Genomic DNA, 24,538 nt, shown 5'->3' with positions numbered 1-24,538 from the left:
TCCCGGGTTCGACTCCCGGCGGGGTCAGGGATTTTCACCTGCCTCGAGATGACAGGGTGTTGTGTTCATCATTGTCATTCATAACGGTTGGAGGAAGGCAATGGCAAACCACCTCTACTAGGACCTTACCTCGTGCAGCGGTGCGGGTCTCCCGCATCGTCTCCTACGCTCTGTCAAGGAGTATGGGACATCATCATCATCACCATAGACCATAGATAATATAAACTACGTATGACGCCATTTCGCTAAAACCAACATCTAAGACCCGTGACTCGGGGCACGAAACCGAGTATGTCATTACGCATTTATAGTGCACAATTTATGAGATTTTTATTAAAGATCAAATGTGCTTTTTACTAGAAGCATTTTAAGTAAACTGACAAAAATCTGAGTTGTGAAAGTGAGCTACGTTAAAATACTTGCAGAAATTTTTCCACGAGTTGAAAGTTAGAATGTATGTTGATCCCTAGATGTAAAACTCGATGAAAAACTATGTTTTAAAATGACAGAATGTTAATATCTAACTAACTACAGGAATTCTGTAATTTATTTTCTAACGCATTATATCAATTGTTTTGGTGTCTGTACCGGATTAAGCAAAAGTCATAAAACGTAAACGCTTATTATGGGGCAATCAGACATTATGAATATAAATCGATTTCATTTGTTATAAAAGCATGAAAAAACATTTCAGATTGAGTAATCGTTAGAAATCTAATGCTGGCCGGCCCATGTGGCCGAGCAGTTCAAGGCGCTTCAGTCTGGAACCGCGCGACCGCTATGGTCGCAGGTTCGAATCCTGCCTCGGGCATGGATGTGTGTGATGTCCTTAGGTTAGTTAGGTTTAAGTAGTTCTAAGTTCTAGGGGACTGATGACAGTGCTCAGAGCCATTTTTGAACTAATGCTGCCTGTCAAACCGATAGTTCATCTTCTGCTGCTGTTGACCCGGTGAATTATGATTCACAATGCGACGATAACAGGCATTCTCCAAATAACCGTAATTATGTTGTTTGTGAAAAGAACTGTCAATATTTTCAAATGGCTACGAGTAGTAACGATAATCATCGCATTAATATTAGGTATTTCGGAAAAAATAGGTTAACTGTACTATAACATGACGTAAATAGCAATGCGAAAAATCATTTTATTGTTAAAATCTATGCCTGATTTCAGATATAAATCAGAAAAACTGTCAGCCCCACTTGGCATAGTGCGTAATGACAGAGATTATTCGGCTTTCTGCAACGAGTTGAGCGTGCTGCACCGAGTCACGTGACTTAGATTTTGGATTCAAACGTCAACCCGGCAAAGATCGTCGCGTGTGCAGTCTGTTATTTATGGTCTATGCTCCCCTCAACAAACTGTATCTATTATGATTGTCTCCCTTGAACGGAGCAGACATAATGTGTATAAATCTGTCCCTGTGTCTTAGAAAAAGCTTTTGACTTATAATAAATATGTTAAAATGAGTTGTATTCATGTTTGATTTTGAAAGATATGTGATCCCCGCAATTATTAAGTGCTGCATGATTTATGATTTTGTAATATTTGTTGCAGAAAAGCTAGCTAGAAACGCGATCTCAGCAGATCCTGGTAAAGAAACTGAATGTGCCGCTGGAAACGCTAGCTCAGCAGTTCCTCCCAAAGAAACTGAATGTGCCGAACGGAGCACGCGTTCTGCCAGTGAATTTCTTCTGCTATAAAGCAAAGAGCATCCCTGAAGGTATTTGGTGATCGGTTAACCGTGACTTGCGATCATTTTGAGCTAAGACAAAATGCGTATGATCCGAACTGTGAATATTCTGTTCTCGATTCTGACAGATACTCGCCCCACAGAACCGATGGTGGTATTAAACTACTATGTCTCGTAAATGGTAAAAATTCTATGAGCCAATTCATTGCTTTTAGACGTGTATCTGACCCAATAGGAAGAATGCCTGCCACCATCAACAAGACCGTTGCTCCCTTGCTCAATACAAATTAATCAGTTTCCACAACTTCAGTCATTTTAATTCAGATACCGGAGAATAATAACGCGTCAAGGAGCTGAAGTCAACATGCCTAAGAGGCATGCTCCTTATGAAGAACCGGGAAGTTTACGAAGTACGTTATTGATTGTCAGCTCGATCTACTGAAGTTTCTCACGGCGATTCTCAAAGACGACGGACCTATCGAGGCTGGTTCCTACACTGATGATCCAGAACAGCATAACCACTGCCCACTGCGAGACCGAATGCCGCCTAGTAGCGTTGCGCGTACGGGACGCGGCAAAGTAAGTATGTAAGGGGATCAGAAACGAATGGGTGATCTACACTCATCCTCATAAATTAAGGATAATGCTGATACATGGTGAAACAACGCTCTGGTGGGCGGCTTGCGGGTTTAAATCACCTCGGGGTATGACCATGCGGTGCATCTGAGCTACATCGTCGCACGGTGGCGCTGGCAACAGTCCACATACGCAGAGGTGTGTTGGTGCATGTCAGAGTACGGTGCAGCGAGTAAGTGTGCAGACGTTTTCAGACGTACTAATGGTGACTTTGTGTTGAAAATGGCTCAAAGATCACATATTGATGACTTCATGAGGGGTAGAACACTACGACGACTGGAGGCTGTTCAGACACAGCAGCTCGTAGCACCGGCCCTCCGTTTGCCACAAAGTGCTATCTCAAGATTATGGCAACGATTCCAGCAGACAGGAAACGTGTCCAGGCGCTACAGTATGGGACGTCCACAGTGTACAACACCATAAGAAGACCGATATCTCACCAGCAGTGCCCGCGGACGGCCACGGAGTACTGCAAGTAGCCATGCTCGGGACCTTAGCGCAGCCACTGGAACAGTTGTCTCCAGACAGAGTCTACAGACAACTGAACAGACACGGTTTATTCGCCCGGAGACTTGCAAGATGCATTCCACCGACCCCTGGTCACAGGAGAGCCCATAAAACCTGGTGTCAAGAACACAGTACATGGTCATTGGAAAAGTGGTCCCAGGTTATGTTCACGGACGAGTCCAGGTATAGTCTGAACAGTGATTATCACAGGGTTTTTATCTGGTGTGAACCAGGAACCAGATACCAACCCTTTAATGCCCTTGAAAGGGACCTGTATGGAGGTCATGGTTTTACGTGTGGGGTGGGATTATGATTGGTGCACGTACACCCCTGCATGTCTTTGACAGAGGAACTGTAACAGGTCAGGTGTATCTGGAAGTCATTTTTCACCAGTATGTCCACCTTTTCAGGGGTGCAGTGGGTACCACCTTCCTCCTGATGGATGATAACGCAAGGCCCCACCGAGCTGCCATCGTGGAGGAGTACCTTGAAACAGAAGATATCAGGCGAATGGAGTGGCCTGCCTGTTCTCCAGACCTAAACCCCATTGAGCACGTCTGGGATGCTCTCGGTCGACGAATCGCTGCAAGTCTTCAAACACCTACGACACTTCAGGAGCTCCGACAGGCACTGGCGCAAGAATGGGAGGCTATACCCAAGCAGCTGCGCGACCACCTGATCCAGATTATGCCAACCCGTTGTGCGGCCTGTGTCCGTGTGCATGGTGATGATATCCCACATTGATGTCAGGGTACATGAGCACGAAACAGTGGCATTTTGTAGCACATATGTTTCAGGACGGTTTTCTCAACTTATCACCAATACCGTGGACTTACCGATCTGTATCGTGTGTGTTCCCTATGTGCCTATGCTGTTAGCGCCTGTTTTGTGTAAGGCCACGTTTTGTGGTACCACATTCTGCTATTATCCCAAATTTATGAGCATGAGTGTACAACGGGCTGGAATCCCATAGCGAACGGAGTAGTGTTGCAAGAGCTGGTGCAACCTTCGAAGTAATCGACGCTTCTCTACATAACAAGCTAAGCGCCTAGACAAAATGGTCATTATGGTGGAGGTGTAGCGCCGTTAAAGGAGAGATAATCTAGGCTAGCCTGATTTTTCGAATCAGCGAGGGTTTTTGGGAAGTCATGGCCATCCGCGGAAGAACCAGCCGGCGTCCCGCTAGACGAAAGCGAACAAAGGATGGAGACAGATCCGCGAACGAAATCATTGGCAATGACAGTCATTACCCCTGAAATAACCACCGTGCTCCCAAATACGATCATTAACCTCATTATGAGCATACACCCAAATTTGGCATATCAACCCGCACTTGACAAAACGTCAGCTCCTGCGATGACCTTGGTTACCGCCGTCTGGAGAAAAAAGAACGTGAGAACGAAATTGAATTTAGATCTGAAAAACCAAAACCCATAAAGCACGTCGGTGTGGCGAATATGATACTGACAGATCTAATGAAACACCCAAAAAGAAACTGAAGCGGAATAATCGTCAGTTGAAATATCAGACAATGAATCGGTTTCGAACGACACAGTATCCCACCTTATTATTCAAACTGGAATATTGATAACATCGAACAAGCGTCTCCAGTCCCATTTATTCAGTTTCCAGACACAGTGAATGAAATCTAAAAAACCCTAGATGAACAACTGGCGTCGGCCCTTTATAGAATTTCACGACAAAAACAAACGAAGTGCGCCAAACGCGATAACCTCTATGTACAAAACAAGTATCGCTGGATTCTCGCAGCAAGAAATAAACAATAGAAACTGTAACGTCCCGACAGCAAATAAATTTAAAAACAAATCAGAAAAAATCATGTGTATAACATTCGAACAGAATTCGAGATCCAGACAGAAAAGAGCGAAAATCCCATCGCTGGTGGTGGGCTAAACGGTAAAGTACAATGAACTAAAGAAAGTATTAAAAAATTGAATCTCTGCGTGTATATCAGAGAGGTGATCAAAAACATATTATTTTGACAATATCAAAGACTACCGTAAAGCGAATATTTCCTTGCAAGGAACGGAAAAACATTTTATATCCATCAAAATCGACTTAAGGGGCTCCGGAAAGGCTCAAAATCATGAAAAGTTCAATTTTTACTTTTTTGCGTTTTCTGAATCTGCAGACTATTACCTTTTAATAGATACATAATTTATTCAATTCCGAAGACTACAACTATTTTAAAAATTTTTTTGAAATGTGTTCTACATGGGCGTGACCCACTGTGGCGCTGTTAAACTGCTGTCAAATGGTGTTATTATTAACGTCCGTGTTCATCAGGTACATTTTAGTGATGTGAGATAAAGTATGTGTTGTGGCTAACGTGTGATGGTTCAATATACACTCCTGGAAATGGAAAAAAGAACACATTGACACCGGTGTGTCAGACCCACCATACTTGCTCCGGACACTGCGAGAGGGCTGTACAAGCAATGATCACACGCACGGCACAGCGGACACATCAGGAACCGCGGTGTTGGCCGTCGAATGGCGCTAGCTGCGCAGCATTTGTGCACCGCCGCCGTCAGTGTCAGCCAGTTTGCCGTGGCATACGGAGCTCCATCGCAGTCTTTAACACTGGTAGCATGCCGTGACAGCGTGGACGTGAACCGTATGTGCAGTTGACGGACTTTGAGCGAGGGCGTATAGTGGGCATGCGGGAAGCCGGGTGGACGTACCGCCGACTTGCTCAACACGTGGGGCGTGAGGTCTCCACAGTACATCGATGTTGTCGCCAGTGGTCGGCGGAAGGTGCACGTGCCCGTCTACCTGGGACCGGACCGCAGCGACGCACGGATGCACGCCAAGACCGTAGGATCCTACGCAGTGCCGTAGGGGACCGCACCGCCACTTCCCAGCAAATTAGGGACACTGTTGCTCCTGGGGTATCGGCGAGGACCATTCGCAACCGTCTCCATGAAGCTGGGCTACGGTCCCGCACACCGTTAGGCCGTCTTCCGCTCACGCCCCAACATCGTGCAGCCCGCCTCCAGTGGTGTCGCGACAGGCGTGAATGGAGGGACGAATGGAGACGTGTCGTCTTCAGCGATGAGAGTCGCTTCTGCCTTGGTGCCAATGATGGTCGTATGCGTGTTTGGCGCCGTGCAGGTGAGCGCCACAATCAGGACTGCATACGACCGAGGCACACAGGGCCAACACCCGGCATCATGGTGTGGGGAGCGATCTCCTACACTGGCCGTACACCACTGGTGATCGTCGAGGGGACACTGAATAGTGCACGGTACATCCAAACCGTCATCGAACCCATCGTTCTACCATTCCTAGACCGGCAAGGGAACTTGCTGTTCCAACAGGACAATGCACGTCCGCATGTATCCCGTGCCAACCAACGTGCTCTAGAAGGTGTAAGTCAACTACCCTGGCCAGCAAGATCTCCGGATCTGTCCCCCATTGAGCATGTTTGGGACTGGGTGAAGCGTCGTCTCACGCGGTCTGCACGTCCAGCACGAACGCTGGTCCAACTGAGGCGCCAGGTGGAAATGGCATGGCAAGCCGTTCCACAGGACTACATCCAGCATCTCTACGATCGTCTCCATGGGAGAATAGCAGCCTGCATTGCAGCGAAAGGTGGATATACACTGTACTAGTGCCGACATTGTGCATGCTCTGTTGCCTGTGTCTATGTGCCTGTGGTTCTGTCAGTGTGATCATGTGATGTATCTGACCCCAGGAATGTGTCAATAAAGTTTCCCCTTCCTGGGACAATGAATTCACGGTGTTCTTATTTCAATTTCCAGGAGTGTATATCGCTGGTGTGATTGTCGATTGTTTCATGTTTATTTACTCTGTCGTTATCTCGAAAATATTCGTAATTAATTCTGTTTCTTGAGTCTCTGTTTTGTTGAAGTATAATAATGAGTAAAAGTAAAGTTATTAGAAATCCTCTGAAAGCTTTTAAGAAAAGGAGAAATGTTGGAAAGCCAAAGGTATTTAGAAATATGGGAATGAAGATTGGTTCTAACATGGTACGAGCGATGCTTGCTTTAGACAAGGAACGCCTTCGGGCTGCAGACAGGGCTGTAAAGAGTCTAGAAATACAAGCAAGAGTAAACAGGAGGAGGAACAAGAGGAAGCTGGAGGAGGAGTTTGCAGAGGATGAAGATAATCCATCCTATGGACCTGGAATGCACTAAAAAGTTAATACAATCTTTGTCGCTCGATTCCCAAAACTATTATTTTCTCATACTAATTACATGTTTTCTAAGGATCATAATTTAACACAGTCTTTTTCCAAAAAACTGTATATTTTTGAATATATAAATAAAAAATTGCAAAAAAGTTGTGAATTTTCATTACAATTGAAAAAAAAATCATCTTTAATAACTGAACTAAAATTTTGTAAAATCCCTGTGTTAAGTTGTAGCCCATATTCCAATAAATAATCTGTAAAAAGTTCAACTTCCTACCTCAAATACTTTGTGAGGAAAGATGTAATTTATAAGCGTTATTTTAACATTGCAAGTATAGGGCGTTCCGGAGCCCCTTAAAAGGGGATACAAATTCGTTGTCAAGGGAATGCCAAACACTGTTGCTCTCGCAGAATGTCATTGAGTTACTGAAAAGGGCTACGCAGTTGTGGATGTCTGCCAATTAAAGAAAAGATCGAGAGGCTATATTTTTAAACACAGTAGCGGCGTCTATGGTCAATCTAAGCAAAGGCGAGAAAACACCTAAAACTTATACCGAATGGATCACCCTGTGAAACAAAAGACAGTGCTGCGCAATGCAAAAGCTGTCAGCGCCTCACAGCTAATAAGACGTTGCCGCCTGTCCTCCAAATGGGTAAAATGCTTACCATTAATAGTGTTAAAAATTTATTTTCCTGTAATGTTTGTTGCCAGCAATGCGCTTATAAGCAAGACTTCTTCGAGTGAATGTCTACTGGGCAAGGTGGTGCAGTGGTCATCACTAGACTCGCATTCGGAAGGTCGGCGGTTCATCCTGGTTTAGTTGTCCCGTTATTTCCCTAAATCGCATCAGGCAAACGCCGGGATGGTTCCTTAGAAATGGCACGGCCGACCTCCTTCTCCATCTTTCCCTAATACGAGCTTGTGCTCTGTCTATAACGACCTGGTTGTCGACGGAACGTTAAACACTAATCTCCTCATCCGCGAGTGAGTGTTTATACGAATACCATACAGTTATCAGCAAGATGGCAAGTCCAGCAGCATCAGTCGACTAACTCATTTTGAAGTCGAATTTGTTGTGCTGATGGCGACCGAAAAGTTCCCGTTCATATAGCCAGCGAGATCGTTAATTCGACTCGAAGTAGTGTCGTTCGAAAGTGGCTCTGTAGAAAGATGCTACGCAGATTTTTTATCGATTGCACGTAGTGTTAGGTCTACCACACAAGTTTCTATTAAAGTCTCAATGAGTGTTTGCTTCGTCCTCCTGTGCAGTGCGGTAGCTGGGCAATCGCGATGCCTCTGGGGCTTTTTCGATAACTGTTTGGGTCACATACTTCTTAATAATTGATGCTTCTTATAAATAAAAAATTCTTCATTCTTCTCTTTAAAATCGGGATGTATAGCTTCTAAATGTCGGCGCATATTAGCAGGTAATATGGAACTATTTGGAAGTAGCTTGCTACAACTATGCATCAGATGAGCCATTAGAATCAACAAATTAGAGTTTGTTGTAAGGTTTATCATGCTTTCGTTTTTTCGCCTTCAGTGAGTCGTTAGATAGCTTAGTGCTTGAAATCATGGAGCTTGAAGTCGTTACATCACTTTCTTGAATCCCACAGACTTGATAGGAAATCTTTGAGATTGGTGTGGTGAATAAAATCTTCCGCACTAGCTGTTAAAACACTTTCATTAAAAAGTCACTACCGGTTTCGCAACAGCAGATGCATCTTCAGCTGATCCGTACAAAAATTAAAACTTTAGAGATTTATAATACTTTTAAAAGAGATATGCATTACCATAAAGCGCTATATACAGGGTTATTACAAATGATTGAAGCGATTTCACAGCTCTACAATAACTTTAATATTTGAGATATTTTCACAATGCTTTGCACACACATACAAAAACTCAAAAAGTTTTTTTTAGGCATTCACAAATGTTCGATAAGTGCCCCTTTAGTGATTCGGCAGACATCAAGCCGATAATCAAGTTCCTCCCACACTCGGCGCAGTATGTCCCCATCAATGAGTTCGAAAGCATCGTTGATGCGAGCTCGCCGTTCTGGCACGTTTCTTGGTATAGGAGGTTTAAACACTGAATCTTTCACATAACCCCACAGAAAGAAATCGCATGGGGTTAAGTCGGGAGAGCGTGGACGCCATGACATGAATTGCTGATCATGATCTCCACCACGACCGATCCATCGGTTTTCCAATCTCCTGTTTAAGATATGCCGAACATCATGATGGAAGTGCGGTGGAGCACCATCCTGTTGAAAGATGAAGTCGGCGCTGTCGGTCTCCAGTTGTGGCATGAGCCAATTTTCCAGCATGTCCACGGGTTACGCGTGAAACTTGCACGCACGCGTTCAACCGTTTCTTCGCTCACTGCACGCCGACCCGTTGATTTCCCCTTACAGAGGCATCCAGAAGCTTTAAACTGCGCATACCATCGCCGAATGGAGTTAGCAGTTGGTGGATCTTTGTTGAACTTCGTCCTGAAGTGTCGTTGCGCTGTTATGACTGACTGATGTGAGTGCATTTCAAGCACGACATACGGTTTCTCGGCTCCTGTCGCCATTTTGTCTCACTGCACTCTCGAGCGGTCTGGCGGCAGAAACCTGAAGTGCGGCTTCAGCCGAACAAAACTTTATGAGTTTTTCTACGTATCTGTAGTGTGTCGTGACCATATGTCAATGAATGGAGCTACAGTGAATTTATGAAATCGCTTCAATCATTTGTAATAGCCCTGTATCAATGAGAGCTGGGTACCCACAGATTTTTAAAACGTCATGGCGTGGCGAAGTTACCGGTTACAGGTAAGTCCCATCGTTCATCGTCCAGATAATACCGATAGCACGCTTAAAGCACCCGTCTATGATGTAACTGACTGGGATCACATGGCACCTGTAAGTGACAGAAAGTTGAATAAACATATTTAAATTTCCGAATCCCGTATAATTGCGGGAACAAACTAAAAACTCCACATATAATGCCTTAACTTCGACAGAAAAGTGTAATATAGCCTTGAATGTCTTGCCAAGCCGTAGGCAGCATAGAGGTGTTCAAGGCACCAGCGGGAACAGTACTGATGGGTCGATATTACGAGCCATGTGAGCGAGCGAGGCGCTAGCGCGAGTTTCGGTCTGAACGGATGCTATCTATGACAAGAGAGGGAGGGGGGCAGAGGGGCTGGCTTTACAGTAGGTGAAATTAACGTACCAATACGTGTTATATCGTCGCTGGGATTTCATTTTTTTAAACAGTTAAAACCTGTTAAAAAGTTTAAAACATAAATTAATAAAACACTGAAATAACTTAGCTCCCGGCGGGGTCAGGGATTTTCTCTGCCTCGTGATGACTGGGTGTTGTGTGCCGTCATTAGGTTAGTTAGGTTTAAGTAGTTCTAAGTTCTAGGGGACTGATGACCATAGATGTTAAGTCCCATAGTGCTCAGAGCCATTTGAACCATTTGAACCAAAAAACTTAGCTAATACCATAATTTTTTAATACTACACTGTACTATTTTTAGAGCCAGCAAGCGTATAGCGTATCCGTAGTATTGCAGGGCACATAAAGAAGTTTTTTTTAATGTCCTATTCTGTCAGTTGAGAATAACGTTAAAAACCGAGTCCTACAAAAAGAAGAAGCACAACAAAGAATAACAGCATCCTGTAATAGTACATCAGTTACGTGTATGAACACGCTATCTATTATCTATCTAGACAATCAAAATTGGATAGCAGACTTTTGGGGCGCAGCTCGGTCTGCGCGTTAAGAGTAATTTCGGGGAACTTTTTTAGTGATCGATAAATTTCAACCTCCTCTGAACTGTTGAGCGTGCTACCCTTATTTTCATTGTGAGGCATGTGCAAATTCGAACGGAGGTTAGTAATCGAATGGCCTGTTTCATACAAATGGGCACTTAAAGTTAATATTGAGCCCGAATTTGTACTATGTTCTCTAAAACTGACCTCAAAGTTTCTTCCTGTCTGGCATATGTACCTGGAATCGTAATAATCACACGTGATGTAATACACACCTGATGGCTTTTATTACCCTGCTTTGTCTCCTCCTTAGGGCTAAATTTTAGATCATTATTCTTTGGGACAAAATAGGCCGGGACCATATTCTTAGAGATCAGACGCTTATCAACCTTACTAGAAATAACCATAATAAGGTGCACTATGATACCTACTGTCATTAAGAGTTCGGATTATATGCAGCATAAAAACCTTAAAATATGCATACAAATATGCATGAAAAATGCTTAAATATGCATGAGAAGTGTCGAAATATGCAAGATCAAATAATAAAAAACATGGTATTTACTGCGTGCATTATATCTCGATGTCAAACCTGTGCATATCAATTATGAGGAAGAATGCTGGCCACGCCAAAAATCGGTACATATAGAACGCTAATATCTTTTTCTGAATACTTTCTGGTAGAAGATAGGAAGGGGGCCTTTCTCGGATTATTTTTTAATAATTTGCTACGTGGGGACGCATACCGTGTTGCAATTGTTCCTTCTTTGTTATTGCCGTCGGTAAGAAGCGGATGCCATGCGAGTGAGTCGCAGCGAAACAATCGATACGCACAGGAAAACTTCGAGATATATCGCACATACAGGGGCACGCTCGAAAACTCCGTAATATTTTATTTAAAAATCAACATACAATAATGAATTTTTTTGAAAAGTTTTAACTTTTAATTAATACTACTGGACCAAAGCATCATTTACAATTTATTTCACATTTTCTACTATTGTAAACATGAACGACCAAGAACTGTTCCAAAGTTCGGTAGTAAGTTTGTGTCTTCGATCGCTCAAAACGTTTTTATAAGCAGAAAAGGACCGTTATACATCAACTAAGGTAACTGGACAGTATTTGAATTTGGGTGCTACGTTGGCACTTATTGTTTCTGGTAAAAGTTCACTCATCCCATTAATAACAATATCAATTTGTCACAAGGGTTCAAAGCCTGGGTTATTGTTTAAAAAATTTTCAAACTTTTCTTTAAATTTTCTTGAGAACACATCTGGCAATAAGTTCACTAGAAAAATCCTATTCATTAACTAAATAGATTCATTCAACGCCAAACCTCGAGTTTCAAGCTTTTTAATACTTGCAGGTAAGTGGGGAAAATGAGTGCTAATCACAGCAATGTCTTTTTTAACACCGAAATCATTGAAAGCTTCCTTGCACTGGCAAACTGCAAGAGCCTCTCCTCTGCATTTAGTACACCTCTAGTGGCCTCGAAATGTTCACTTTAAAACATCACAGCTTCGACCCACGTGCCCCTACCTGTTCCCACTGGTTCGAGAGGTAAAGGCACATTCGGTTGTTTTTCTTTGTAGGTCTTGATGCCTTTAGAAACACTTTCTTTGTGGATGAAATCAGTTTATTTACATTCACAAACGTGGAACGTATTTCTTCAGCAAGGCGATGTATTCCATGAGCAAAGTACGTCGCATGAATCAAATTGGGATAACATAGTCGGAGCGCTTTTCCTGCTTTGATCATATAAGGAGCAGTATCTGAAATAAACACAAACACCCTTTCATCTGCAGAATATTTTGGAAATATTTTTCTAATAGCCTCATTCACAAATCTGGCGATCATAGGACGATTTACTTTTTCAGTTTCTTTGCAGGCCGCTAAATAGGAAGAAGAAGGTTCTTCTTTTAAAGCACCAACAATTAAATTTGCAATATAACGGCCACAAGTGTCTGTAGTTTCGTCAGCTGAAATACAGATAATGCTGCCCTTGAGTTCGTTGCGTATTTCTTCCAGAACATTTACGTAAATTGCCGGTAAGTAATTTTTACTCAATGTTGATTCATCTGGTATATTTTTATTTAAGCAATATTTGAGCAGGAAGCCTTGGAGGATAGGGTTTGTATGTTAGTGAAGATGAATATTGCTTGCAATGAATGCTTTACATAGATCCACGTTAAGGGGCTCCGGAACGCCCTATACATGCAATGTTAAAATAACGCTTATAAATTATATCTTTCCTCACAAAGAATTTGAGGTAGGAAGTTGAACTTTTTACAGATTATTTATTGGAATATGGGCTACAACTTAACACAGGGATTTTACAAAATTTTAGTTCAGTTATTAAAGATGATTTTTTTCAATTGTAATGAAAATTCACAACATTTTTTTGCAATTTTTTATTTATATATTCAAAAATATACAGTTTTTTGGAAAAAGGCTGTGTTAAATTATGCAGAAGGTACTGTGTAACATTTACTGAAAGTTTGAAACAAATATGTTTGGAAGATCCTTAGAAAACATGTAATTAGTATGAGAAAATAAAAGATTTGGGAATCGAGCGACAAAGATTGGATTAACTTTTTAGTGCATTCCAGGTCCATAGGATGGATTATCTTCATCCTCTGCAAACTCCTCCTCCAGCTTCCTCTTGTTCCTCCTCCTGTTTACTCTTGCTTGTATTTCTAGACTCTTTACAGCCCTGTCTGCAGCCCGAAGGCGTTCCTTGTCTAAAGCAAGCATCGCTCGTACCATGTTAGAACCTATCTTCATTCCCATATTTCTAAATACCTTGCACCTTACAATGTTGCCATCATTGAAAGTCGCAACAGCATCATACACACCAAAGTGAAGTGTTTCTATTCCAACAAATACAGTCTTGGGGATTCTCGACCATATAATACTATTTACACTTTCATTGGAGTTTTGAGTTTTTCCGTGAATACACTTTTTCAACAGTTCAGGTGCTGCTAAGTCTCTGAAAATAGGTTTTATTACCTCCATTATTGCATGAGGCAGACTATGCTTATGAGTGTACACTTCACCAGTTAGCAATCCTTTGTTATATTTACACCAACTGTCTTCTTCTTTGGGACACAAGCTATGTTGGGGATTTTCATCGTCTTTATTGTTTACAGTAATAACACATACCTTTGGCTTTCCAACATTTCTCCTTTTCTTAAAAGCCTTCAGAGGATTTCTAATAACTTTACTTTTACTCATTATTATACTTCAACAAAACAGAGACTCAAGAAACAGAATTAATTACGAATATTTTCGAGATAACGACAGAGTAAATAAACATGAAACAATCGACAATCACACCAGCGATACATATTGAACCATCACAGGTTAGCCACAACACATACTTTATCTCACATCACTAAAATGTACCTGATGAACACGGACGTTAATAATAACACCATTTGACAGCAGTTTAACAGCGCCACAGTGGGTCACGCCCATGTAGAACACATTTCAAAAAAAAAATTAAAAATAGTTGTAGTCTTCGGAATTGAATAAATTATATATCTATTAAAAGGTAATAGTTTGCAGATTCAGAAAACGCAAAAAAGTAAAAATTGAACTTTTCATGATTTTGAGCCTTTCCGGAGCCCCTTAAACCAACTTTTTTGGTTACCTTTGGACAAATCCCTGCTACTGCAATTTGCTGTTGTCAGAAGTTGTGGTCGTTCTCCTTTCTTCTCCATTCTCGCGATATGAAGACTTGTCTTGACATGCTGGTCTATTTGAAACTTTTTTTTGCACGAAACGTTTTTCTCGCAAACTCAACAATATGAAGGAATTCCGTCATAAGTAAATGTTCCAAGACGGCTAGCTATCCACGGAAGGACGTTTCTTTTTTCGGGTGGCATGGCGCACAACACGTTAACTGAAACAGTGGACGTGCGACTAAAAGCTTGCGTAGTTTAATTTAATTGTTGCCGACGCGTAAGGTATGACAGCGGTAGGAATTAACCGAGGGTCCTGGCGCAGGAGCATTAACTCTGTCTGCCTGTTCCTGTTCCTCTTCTCTAATGATTTCGTTAGGCAGTGGCCTCTCGGTTAGCGATTGCACACAATTCTAGGTCGCGGTCAAGCTGTGAGACATCAAAACTATACCGAGCTAGGAAGCCCCCATCTAAATTTTTAAAATGATATGAACACAGAGCGAAAATATCCATCGTAACTAGTTTTTTAGTTGAAATATGCAATAACCGGTGAAAAGGAGCCAAATATGCAAACCCATATGCAACATGCAAAGGCATATTAATCCGGTCTCTAGTCAGTATAAACCTCGTTACGTGTTAGGACGAGCGTAATTGATGTACTTGATGACGTAAAGGTGCCCACATTGTTACGCCGTATATCCATTCTCTGCAGCACATTTCTGTCAATACCACGGATGAAGTCTGCATCGTGTCCATTATAATACACTGTAAACTGGATTATCCTAAATTCCCGGTCATGAATTTTACATGACAAGGGAACACTGTGTAAACTGTGAAGCAATGACCCCAAGGCTGCCTTATTGTAATGCAGTGAGTCGTTAGAGGAGCTATGAATTACTAGGTTCGAAGTAGTTGGCTTCCTGTAAATATCTTAGCTGATTGTATTACCATTAATCTTGATGGACAAATGCCACTTCTTCCGGGAGAACCAATTTTGAACCGTCAGTGCAAGATTTTGTTGCAACACCTTTAAACCAGCAGTCCATTCTGTCGTTTAAAATCAACAAATCAAGTTTACAATACGACAAACAAAAAAATAATGTCGCCACAGAATATTCAATTTTACAACCATTGTCAGTAACAAACACGAATCGAATGCTCCGCAATCCAAGAGCAGTGCATGTACTCGCCGTGCCGAATTGGACTTGTTGCTGTCTCAAACTCAAGTAGGAACTGCACTGTGCGCTGCCGGGTTATGAAGCATAGATAGTGAAGAGACAAAACCCTTCAATGCAGTTCGAGCTGTTTGTGAGTGAGAGAGAGATGGAGAGAGCGTAGTGTAATGTTCGCGGCATGTGTAGATGAGACGTTGTACAGCGAGAGAGAGAGAAAGAGAGAGACGGACAGACAAAGAGGGATGGAGGGAGGGAGAAAGCGTCAGCAAGGCCACTGCGTGCGTGGTTGATGACGAGTATCGAGTTGCCACATACCTAATGGCACAAGCTAAATTCTTTATTTTGCAGTTTTTGATACTAGCATTATTGTAGGATTATTATGATGCTTATTGCCTAGTTTTCGTCTATTACCAGTACGCTCTGAAAGAAAAAAATTACTTTTATAAAACCAGCATTGATATGGTACTGATAAGAGTTCTTTTTCTCAGTGTATGAGAAGACTTGATGTGCTTTGTTCTTTAGGTTTACATTGTTTTGGCGGAGCCCTCGCAGAGCCCTTGCGGAGTCCCAGGTCTCCGCGGAGCATACTAATTGTATCACTGGCCTAAGGTATCGGATTATGATCGGAAGCTTTATTACTCACTGTAATGGAACTGTTCAGCACACCTATTTTTTCGTCAACTATCGAAGAACCCAACACATTCTAATTCACAAGAATAATAAGAAACATAATTATTTATGTATTTTGATGTGTTTCAGTTATATTAATATCTCAAGCCGCGAATAAGAAAAATTAGTTTTAGAATCATACTTATTGTTTTTACAATTATTAAAAAAGATAAAATCATTAAAAAACTTCATTACTTTTTGCTCTTATGAAATAGTCATCAACTGTAATTCTTTGGTCAAAGACAAAGATTACATTCAGCATATCGATCACGTAATCCTATCTTTGCACTGAAATGTATGTACACTCTGTCGTTCTTCATTTGGACAATTTTGGGGCGCTATACGTAGTTGGAAGTTAACTCTGTTCTTGTTTACTTGTAATAATAATAATAATAATAATAATAATGGCGTGTGACGATGGCCTCCCGTCGGGTAGACCGTTCGCCTGGTGCAAGTCTTTCGATTTGACGCCACTTCGGCGACTTGCGCGTCGATGGGGATGAAATTATGATGATTAGGACAACACAACACCCAGTCCCTGAGCGGAGAAAATCTCCGACCCAGCCGGGAATCGAACCCGGACCAGGATTAACAGTCTGTCGCGCTGACCACTCAGCTACCGGGGTCGGACTTGTTTACTTGTTATAAGTTAGCAGTATGTGTCAACAAGTGTGTTGAATTGTGAGAGCTGCAAAAGATGGAATAAAATAATTTTGAAGAGAACAAACTTCCCTTCTACATGGTAATACTTGCTGCATGGACAAATCGAGTCCAGCTACCTCCTTGCAGCATACATTTGAAGGAATCATGAACCTACAAAGACAGAGCTAACACAAAGGGGAACCTGCAACACACAACGCGAAACAAGTGCAAAATACTTTTTACTGACTTTCTCATTTTCATGCCTTACATAACCGAACATATTTTTATTCCGATGAAAAAGCAGATTAAATATGGGGGGGGCGGGGGCATGCTGGAGGTCTTGTCCCAGGAAATTTTATAAATTTTAGATGAAAAATAGTGAGTGTTAAAGCTATTTAAGCATTTCAGAGTCATATGATCAACATTAGAACCCAAAAAACTTGACTTTCGACAACTCCACACACCAGGAAACTCGAAAAGCCTGACACATTTTCTGGCTTTGAAAAAAGAAAGAAAACAGTACCAGGCTTGGTATTTTCGTAAAAAGCTAATTTAATTTACAGTAATAATCATGTTTATAGACTATTACAGAGCAGTGAATATATAGCTCTGAAAAGACTGAAATTATATTTAAATAAATCCTAAACTATCATTAAAAGAATAAAACATAAAATATTGCTGCCGATCAGTAATAGCACTTCGATTAATAAGTGAAATAGTTAATTTGAGTTTACTTTGATTAAGGCTCAGTGTTCATTAAATAAAAACAATATCTCAAAGTTAATGCTTTAATACACTTAATAAAGTTAATACACTATGCCTAATACTTTCAGTCAAAAAGTACGTAAATAGCGAGTTTTAATTGGGTCTTACACCCTAAAAATATTTAAGTATTTGAAAATAACTAATACAGTACTGCAGTAATATAGTACTAAACTAGTACTAGTATTTCGAAACTGAAAATTTAACATTATGTATGTATTTAATTCTCTATTTTATAAAGATTGTTAATATTGCTCTAAATGCCTTTATTAGGACTGTAGTGTCTTTAGAAAGGTGCAAGTGTCGACTGTCTGACTGGATTACTGAATATGAAGTAGTTGATGACTGGTCGGATATTCAATTCATCCAAAACATTTCGGTGGGCATGAAGAACAGCCAAGTTGTTCAATCGCTTCTGTCCCATTGTTGATCGGAGATATGACTTCATACGTCTAAGGACGCTAAATGACCGTTCTGCTGTTGCTGTCGTGATTGGAACTACTTGGAGAAGCTTAATGCACTTCATTATTTCACATAACATTTCTCCAGCTGCAGTTCTTTCTTACATCAGGCATGTTTTTTAAGACCAGTTGTTTTTTATTAGCGATATCGGCTAACGTATTCAAGTGTAAGCGCAGTCTCTCAATATCTAGGTCATTTTTGAAAAACTCAGTTGATTTTTCCTAATTTGTTTCACCTCTGTTTACTAAAAGGAAGCACTAATGCTCAACTGAAATGACCTGCATGAGTTCAGTTGAAGCAAACCGCTCAGTAATGCAAGATTGCACCGTTTCACAAACTTCAATGTAAATAGCTTTGTTGCATTCCTTTGGGGTTTTGAAAGTGTGCAGTGAGCTGGCTTCGTTGTTTTCATAGTTCTTTGGTGTACTTCGATTCTGAGGAAGTGAAGGATCATCAACTTGTGAAGATTTTTCTTTTAAACACAATTCCCAAAAGTGTTCAAAACTATTACGCCTTCCATTCAATACACAAATCAAGCCCTCATATATTTTTTCCAGATCAGTAACAGATGAGGGCATTGAATTTTTTCATTGACATCCTCTACTGGGTTCATTGCATGTCAATTAAGACGTAAAAAGAAATACGTTTTGAATTGTAACGTTGACTCAAGGTAGCCTGCACATTTGTAACCATCCTCTGTTTGCCCTCTAAAGAAAATGTTTCAAAAAACTCTAGAAGTTCTTCAAAGTTTTTCAATATTGTCAAGATACTAGAAGTTCGCATAGTCCATCGAGTCGGCCAAAGGGGTCGTAGACCAGCTTGGTCGCTGGCGCTCTCACAACGTATGCTTCTGAAAAGTTCCATCCTTTTGTTGGATTCCCTTACGGTGTTTATTAAGTCCTTGGCTAAAGCCATAATATCCCTCATATACGTAAGATGGCGGAGACTGTCTACAACTGCCAAGTCTAAACTGTGAGCATTGCAGTACAGATAACGTGCTTTTGGTTGTATGTCCAAAACTAACTTTTTTAGTCCTTTAAATTTACCTCTCATATTCGAGACACCATCATAGCGCTGACCTCTTAAGTTATCCATTGACAAAACAAGACAAGCAAAAACGTCTTTTAAAATACTAAACAAGTTTGTGTATCAGTGTTGGGGGTCTCGTATAAGCCAACAAAGTCTTCGTTGATGATTAAGGAATCATCGGCAGTACGAATACAACACGACACTTGTTCGTGAATCGAAGAATCACTTGTTTCGTCAACCAAAATAGAAAAATGTTTAGTCTTCTTGGTTGATGCCAATACCTTTCTCAACAAAGACTTTCCTAGTTGATTAATGATCTCGTTTTGAATATTGTTGGACGTCCACTTATACCCCGAGAGCCCTAACCAATCTTTAAACTCAGGTATGTCAGTCTTTCGGAGTTCCAACAATTGAAAAAATTTTGAGTTTACATCTTCGTGCCCTCTAATTGCTAGTCCTTGTCGGCATAGAAATTGCACGGTAGTAAACATTGTCTCAAGACCTAAGCGGCCTTTCTTCATATCACTATCTAACTGTTCATTCAACTGGGAGGCCACACATCGGTTAGTGATAGAACTTAGTTTCAGAACACCTACTTTATGCGTAAACGTATTTTCATCAAGATAGAATTTTTTCAAAGACTTTTTCCAGTTAGAAAACCCTACGGAAGTAAATGCATCTTCTTTTCTTGAAGAAAAGTGTAATAGATTTTTAGCATCTGTCTCTTTGCAGGTTTTGCTAAAAACTTTTTCGATAGATGCTTCATATTCTAGCCATGTATATTTGATCAGCCAAGACTTCTGAAATGATCTTCACTTATCGGATTGTCCAGGTTTCGGCTATGAATTGTTCTCGCCTGAAGACGACAAAGCAATTGACGATACGGTAATTGTTGGAGGATGACTTGCAGTATCATCAACTTCCAAGCGCGCGTTTTTGGTAACAAATTTACCCATTGCAAACTTAATCCACGTTACACTAAGAGACTAAAGTAAACGAATAAAATATAGTCATATAAAATAGTCCACTAGACACTAAAGTCGCGGCTACCCCCGTCGGAGGTTCGAATCCACCCTCAGGCATGGGTGTGTGTGTAGTCCTTAGCGTAAGTTAGTGTAAGTAGTGTGTACGCCTAGGGACCGGTGACCTTAACAGTTTGGTCCTATAGGAACTTATCACCACTAAAGTCGGAACACTAAGCACGTCTGCAGCATGCACTGAACGAAACTATCCACACTGGGTGACTGCGTCAGCAGGGTGGGCTTTATATAGCCGTGGCGTCGTAATGTCTCGAAGCGTCAAAGTGACGCGAGGCAGAAGGTTCCAGGCGCTTCTGCTCCAGTCCTTTTGATGTCCCCACGGTCGCAGCGCTCGCCCGCCGGCGCCATACTTTACTCGAAGGTTCGCGCATCGGGACAAATTCTAAGTGTGGTGGCGTAACAAGCTAGTCACGCCACACTGAGGAGGAAGCCGTTAGGCACGCGTACACACACGCCGACTGGCGTCAAGTCTGGAACAGGATACGTTATGACTGCTATAAAGAAAATACGTAGCTTTGGAATATACTTTTTTAATGCTTCCTTTGGTACATCTCTCTTGACTATACAAATGAGACTCGTAAGATACATGCACTGTGACAATTGGCGCCTTGCTAAGTCGTAGCCATTAACTTAGCTGAAGGCTATTCTAACTGTCTCTCGGCAAATGAGAGCAAAGGCTTCGTCAGTATAGTCGCTAGCAACGTCGTCGAACAACTGGGGCGAGTTCTCGTACGTCTCTCGAGACCTGCCGTGTGGTGGCGCTCGGTCTGCGATCACACAGTGACGACACGCGGGTCCGACATGTACTAATGGACCGCGGCCGATTTAAGCTACCACCTAGCAAGTGTGGTGTCTGGCAGTGACACCACATTCCTCCCCCGCAAATCGGCGAACGGTCGTGTTATAAGGCTTCCGCCCGCCGTGGGGAGGACCCCATGTTGACGTATGCGATGAGGTGGGGAGCCTGACAACAGGCGAGGCCGTGCCACCCGCACCCGGCCATTCGGTCCGAGGGGAGCTAGGAAACGCCTGAAAACCTAGTCCAGGGTGCACGTCAACATGCGGTGTATGCGCCCGTAGAGAGACAGGAGGGGCCGAAGGGTCGACCTCCATGTGGCCGGGGCACCCGACGGGCGAAGACGACATCTGGTCCGGAGCGGGCAAGAGTTCCATGGTGGAGGACAGCCGGTCACGGGAAGCGAGCGGCGGCGCGTGACCCAGGTAGGCGCCAGGCGGTTGCAGCGACGCGTCCACTGCGGGCGGCGCCGGCGGGAGAACAGGCGGCGGCGGCGCGTCGCCATGAGGCAAAATGGAAGGCAGCGTCGGTAACACCTGGGGATGAGGAGAGCCAGTAGATGGGTCCCCAGGACGCCGACCGGACGGCACCGTCGCTGAAATCAGACGGGGAGCGGCAGAACCCAGGCGACGACAGAGGCGCAGCTGATTGAGATGCCGACGCACCTCACCAGAGGCCCCCAAAACCAAATACATCGCGCGGCCGAGGCAGCGAAGAATGCGCCCTGCGAGCCAATGCCGTGAACCGCGATAGTTGCGATAGAAAACAACGTCGCCAGGAGCAAAAGCAGTAGTCTGCCGCTGCACTGGAACCTGATGCGGCGGATGTAGCAAAGTCATCAAGGTTCGATGAGGACGACCATGGAGCAACTCAGCCGGCGAGCGACCATCGCGGGGCTGAGAGCGATACGAAGACAAAAAGAGCAACAATACGTCCTCCCTAGAATGCGACTCTTTCAACTTCAACATCTGTGACTTGAAAGTCCGGACCAACCGTTCAGCAGCACCGTTTGACTGAGGCGAAAACGGCGCGGATGTCAGATGTTGAATACCATTGGCCTTGCAGAATGACTGAAATTCTGCGGACATGAATTGTGGGCCATTGTCGGAAACAATAGTCTGGGGAAGACCTTCAATGCAAAAAATAGCGGACAACGCTTGGATGGTGGCAGATGACGTCGTGGAAGACATCCGGACAACAAAAGGAAAATTACTGAAGGAATCCACCACAACCAACCATCGAGCATTCCAGAATGGACCAGCAAAATCGGTGTGCAAGCGTTGCCAAGGGGAAGTGGCTGTCGGCCATGCAAAGAATTTCCGCGGCGGGGCGGATTGTTGTTCGGCACACGCCACGCAAGAAGAGCACATATTCGTAATCGCAGCATCGATTCCGAACCAAGTATAGTGCTTACGAGCAAGTTGTTTCGTTCGCACTATACCCCAATGTCCTTGGTGAAGAAGCCGTAAGACAGAGGACTGTAACGAACGTGGGACCACGACTCGGGATTGATCATTATCCGAACGCAACAACAAAACACCACGTCGTACAAAAAGTCTCTCCTTGTGAGCAAAAAATCGGCGAACCAGCGGATCCTCGATCCGTGACTTTGACAAGGGCCATTGCGTAGCAACAAAACGCAAAACAGTAGCAAGGACAGAGTCAGAAGCCGTGGCTGTAGCGACACGACGAAAATCAATCGGAAACGATTCGACCACGTCATCGGTTTCCGAATCAATGAACATGCAAACAAGTTCGGAAGAATCGAATGCTTTATCCTCAGCAACAGGCAAACGGGACAACGCATCAGCGTTTCCGTGCTTAGCAGTGGACCGATACAAGATATCGTAGCGGTACTGCGAGAGGAAAAGAGACCATCGAATGAATTTCTGCGCTGTACGTGGAGGTACAGGCTTGTGCGGATGAAAAAGCAATGTCAAAGGTTTGTGGTCTGTGATGATGGTAAAGTGACGACCATACAAGAAATCATGGAACTTAGTAACACCAAACACGAGAGCTAAAGCTTCTTTCTCTATCTGGGAATAATTGCGTTGCGCAGACGAGAGCAATTTTGCAGCAAAGGCAATAGGACGATCATGCGATCCATCTTTGTGCGCAAGCACAGCACCGATCCCGAAATCCGATGCATCGACCATCAACAAAAGGGGTTTCTGGGGATCGAATGGCGTAAGGCAAGTATTTGAAAGCAACGCCGATTTCAACCGGCGAAAGGCGCGTTCGCATTCCGTCGTCCAGACGAACGGAACACCTTTACGGCGTAAGCGATGAAGCAGAGCTGAAATGGAAGAAGCGCGCGGCACAAACCTGGCATAGTAGTTAATTTTTCCCAACACACTCTGGAGCTGTTTCAAGTTCTGTGGCGAAGGCAACTCCTGTATGGCACGGAGGTGCTCTGGACTCGGATGTATGCCTTGTGCATTTATGACATGGCCCAGATATGGTAAGTCACGAGCAAAAAACACACATTTGTCCTTCCTCAAGCGAAGACCATTTTGTCGCAAGACCTGAAATAACGTTCGTAGGTTGGCTAAATGTTCGGCTTCTGTCTTTCCGGAGATCACAATATCGTCCAGATAGTTCACAGCAGTAGGGACCGACGCACAAACAGTTTGTAAATATTGCTGAAACAATGCAGGGGCGGATGCACACCCGAATGGCAGTCTTTTGAATCGGTACAATCCAGGATGCGTGTTAACCACCAAGACGCGCTGGGATTCTTCGTCCACTGGTATTTGCAAGTACGCATGAGCTAGGTCCAATTTCGAAAAATATTTTCCCGGGCACAGTTTATCAAAAAGATCCTCCGGGCGGGGCAAAGGAAAAGTGGCAGTCACAAGTTGTGGATTCACAGTTGCCTTGAAGTCCACGCAAAGTCTCAATTTTCCGGAAGGTTTTGGCAAAATTACTAAGGGTGAGGCCCAGAGAGAAGCCTGCACACGTTCAATGACACCTTGGGATTCTAATTCGTTTAATGTTCTTGCGACCTCATCACGCAATGCGTGGGGAACATTGCGCGCTCTGAAAAATTTCGGTTGCGCGTCCACTTTGAGTTCCAAATGTGCGTCATAGTTCTTAGCGCAACCAAGGCCCGGTGCAAAAATGTCTGCAAATTCTTCACAAAGACGAGAAACACTGGCGGAAGGCACAGTCTGATTCACGGGTAGGACCTGATTGACTATAGACAAGTTAAACAACGGAAATAAATCTAAACCAAACAAGTTCACTGCACTAGAAGAACGAAGAACGTAAAATGACACAAGTTTTGTTTGTCCCTTGTATGTGGCAAGAAGGCTGCACTGTCCTAACACAGGTATCTGCTCTCCTAAGTAACTATTGAGCTGAACATTTGCGGCACGCAACGGAGGTTTGCCCAGTTGTTTGTACGTGTCTTGATTGAGCAATGAAACTGCAGCTCCGGTATCGAGCTGGAATGGTATCACTTTGCCTCCAAAGTCTAAGTCTACAAAAAGTTTATTGT

The sequence above is a fragment of the Schistocerca nitens genome, chromosome 4 (genome assembly GCF_023898315.1).
Source record: "Schistocerca nitens isolate TAMUIC-IGC-003100 chromosome 4, iqSchNite1.1, whole genome shotgun sequence".
Classification (NCBI taxonomy): domain Eukaryota; kingdom Metazoa; phylum Arthropoda; class Insecta; order Orthoptera; family Acrididae; genus Schistocerca; species Schistocerca nitens.
This window is presented reverse-complemented; position numbering follows the sequence as displayed.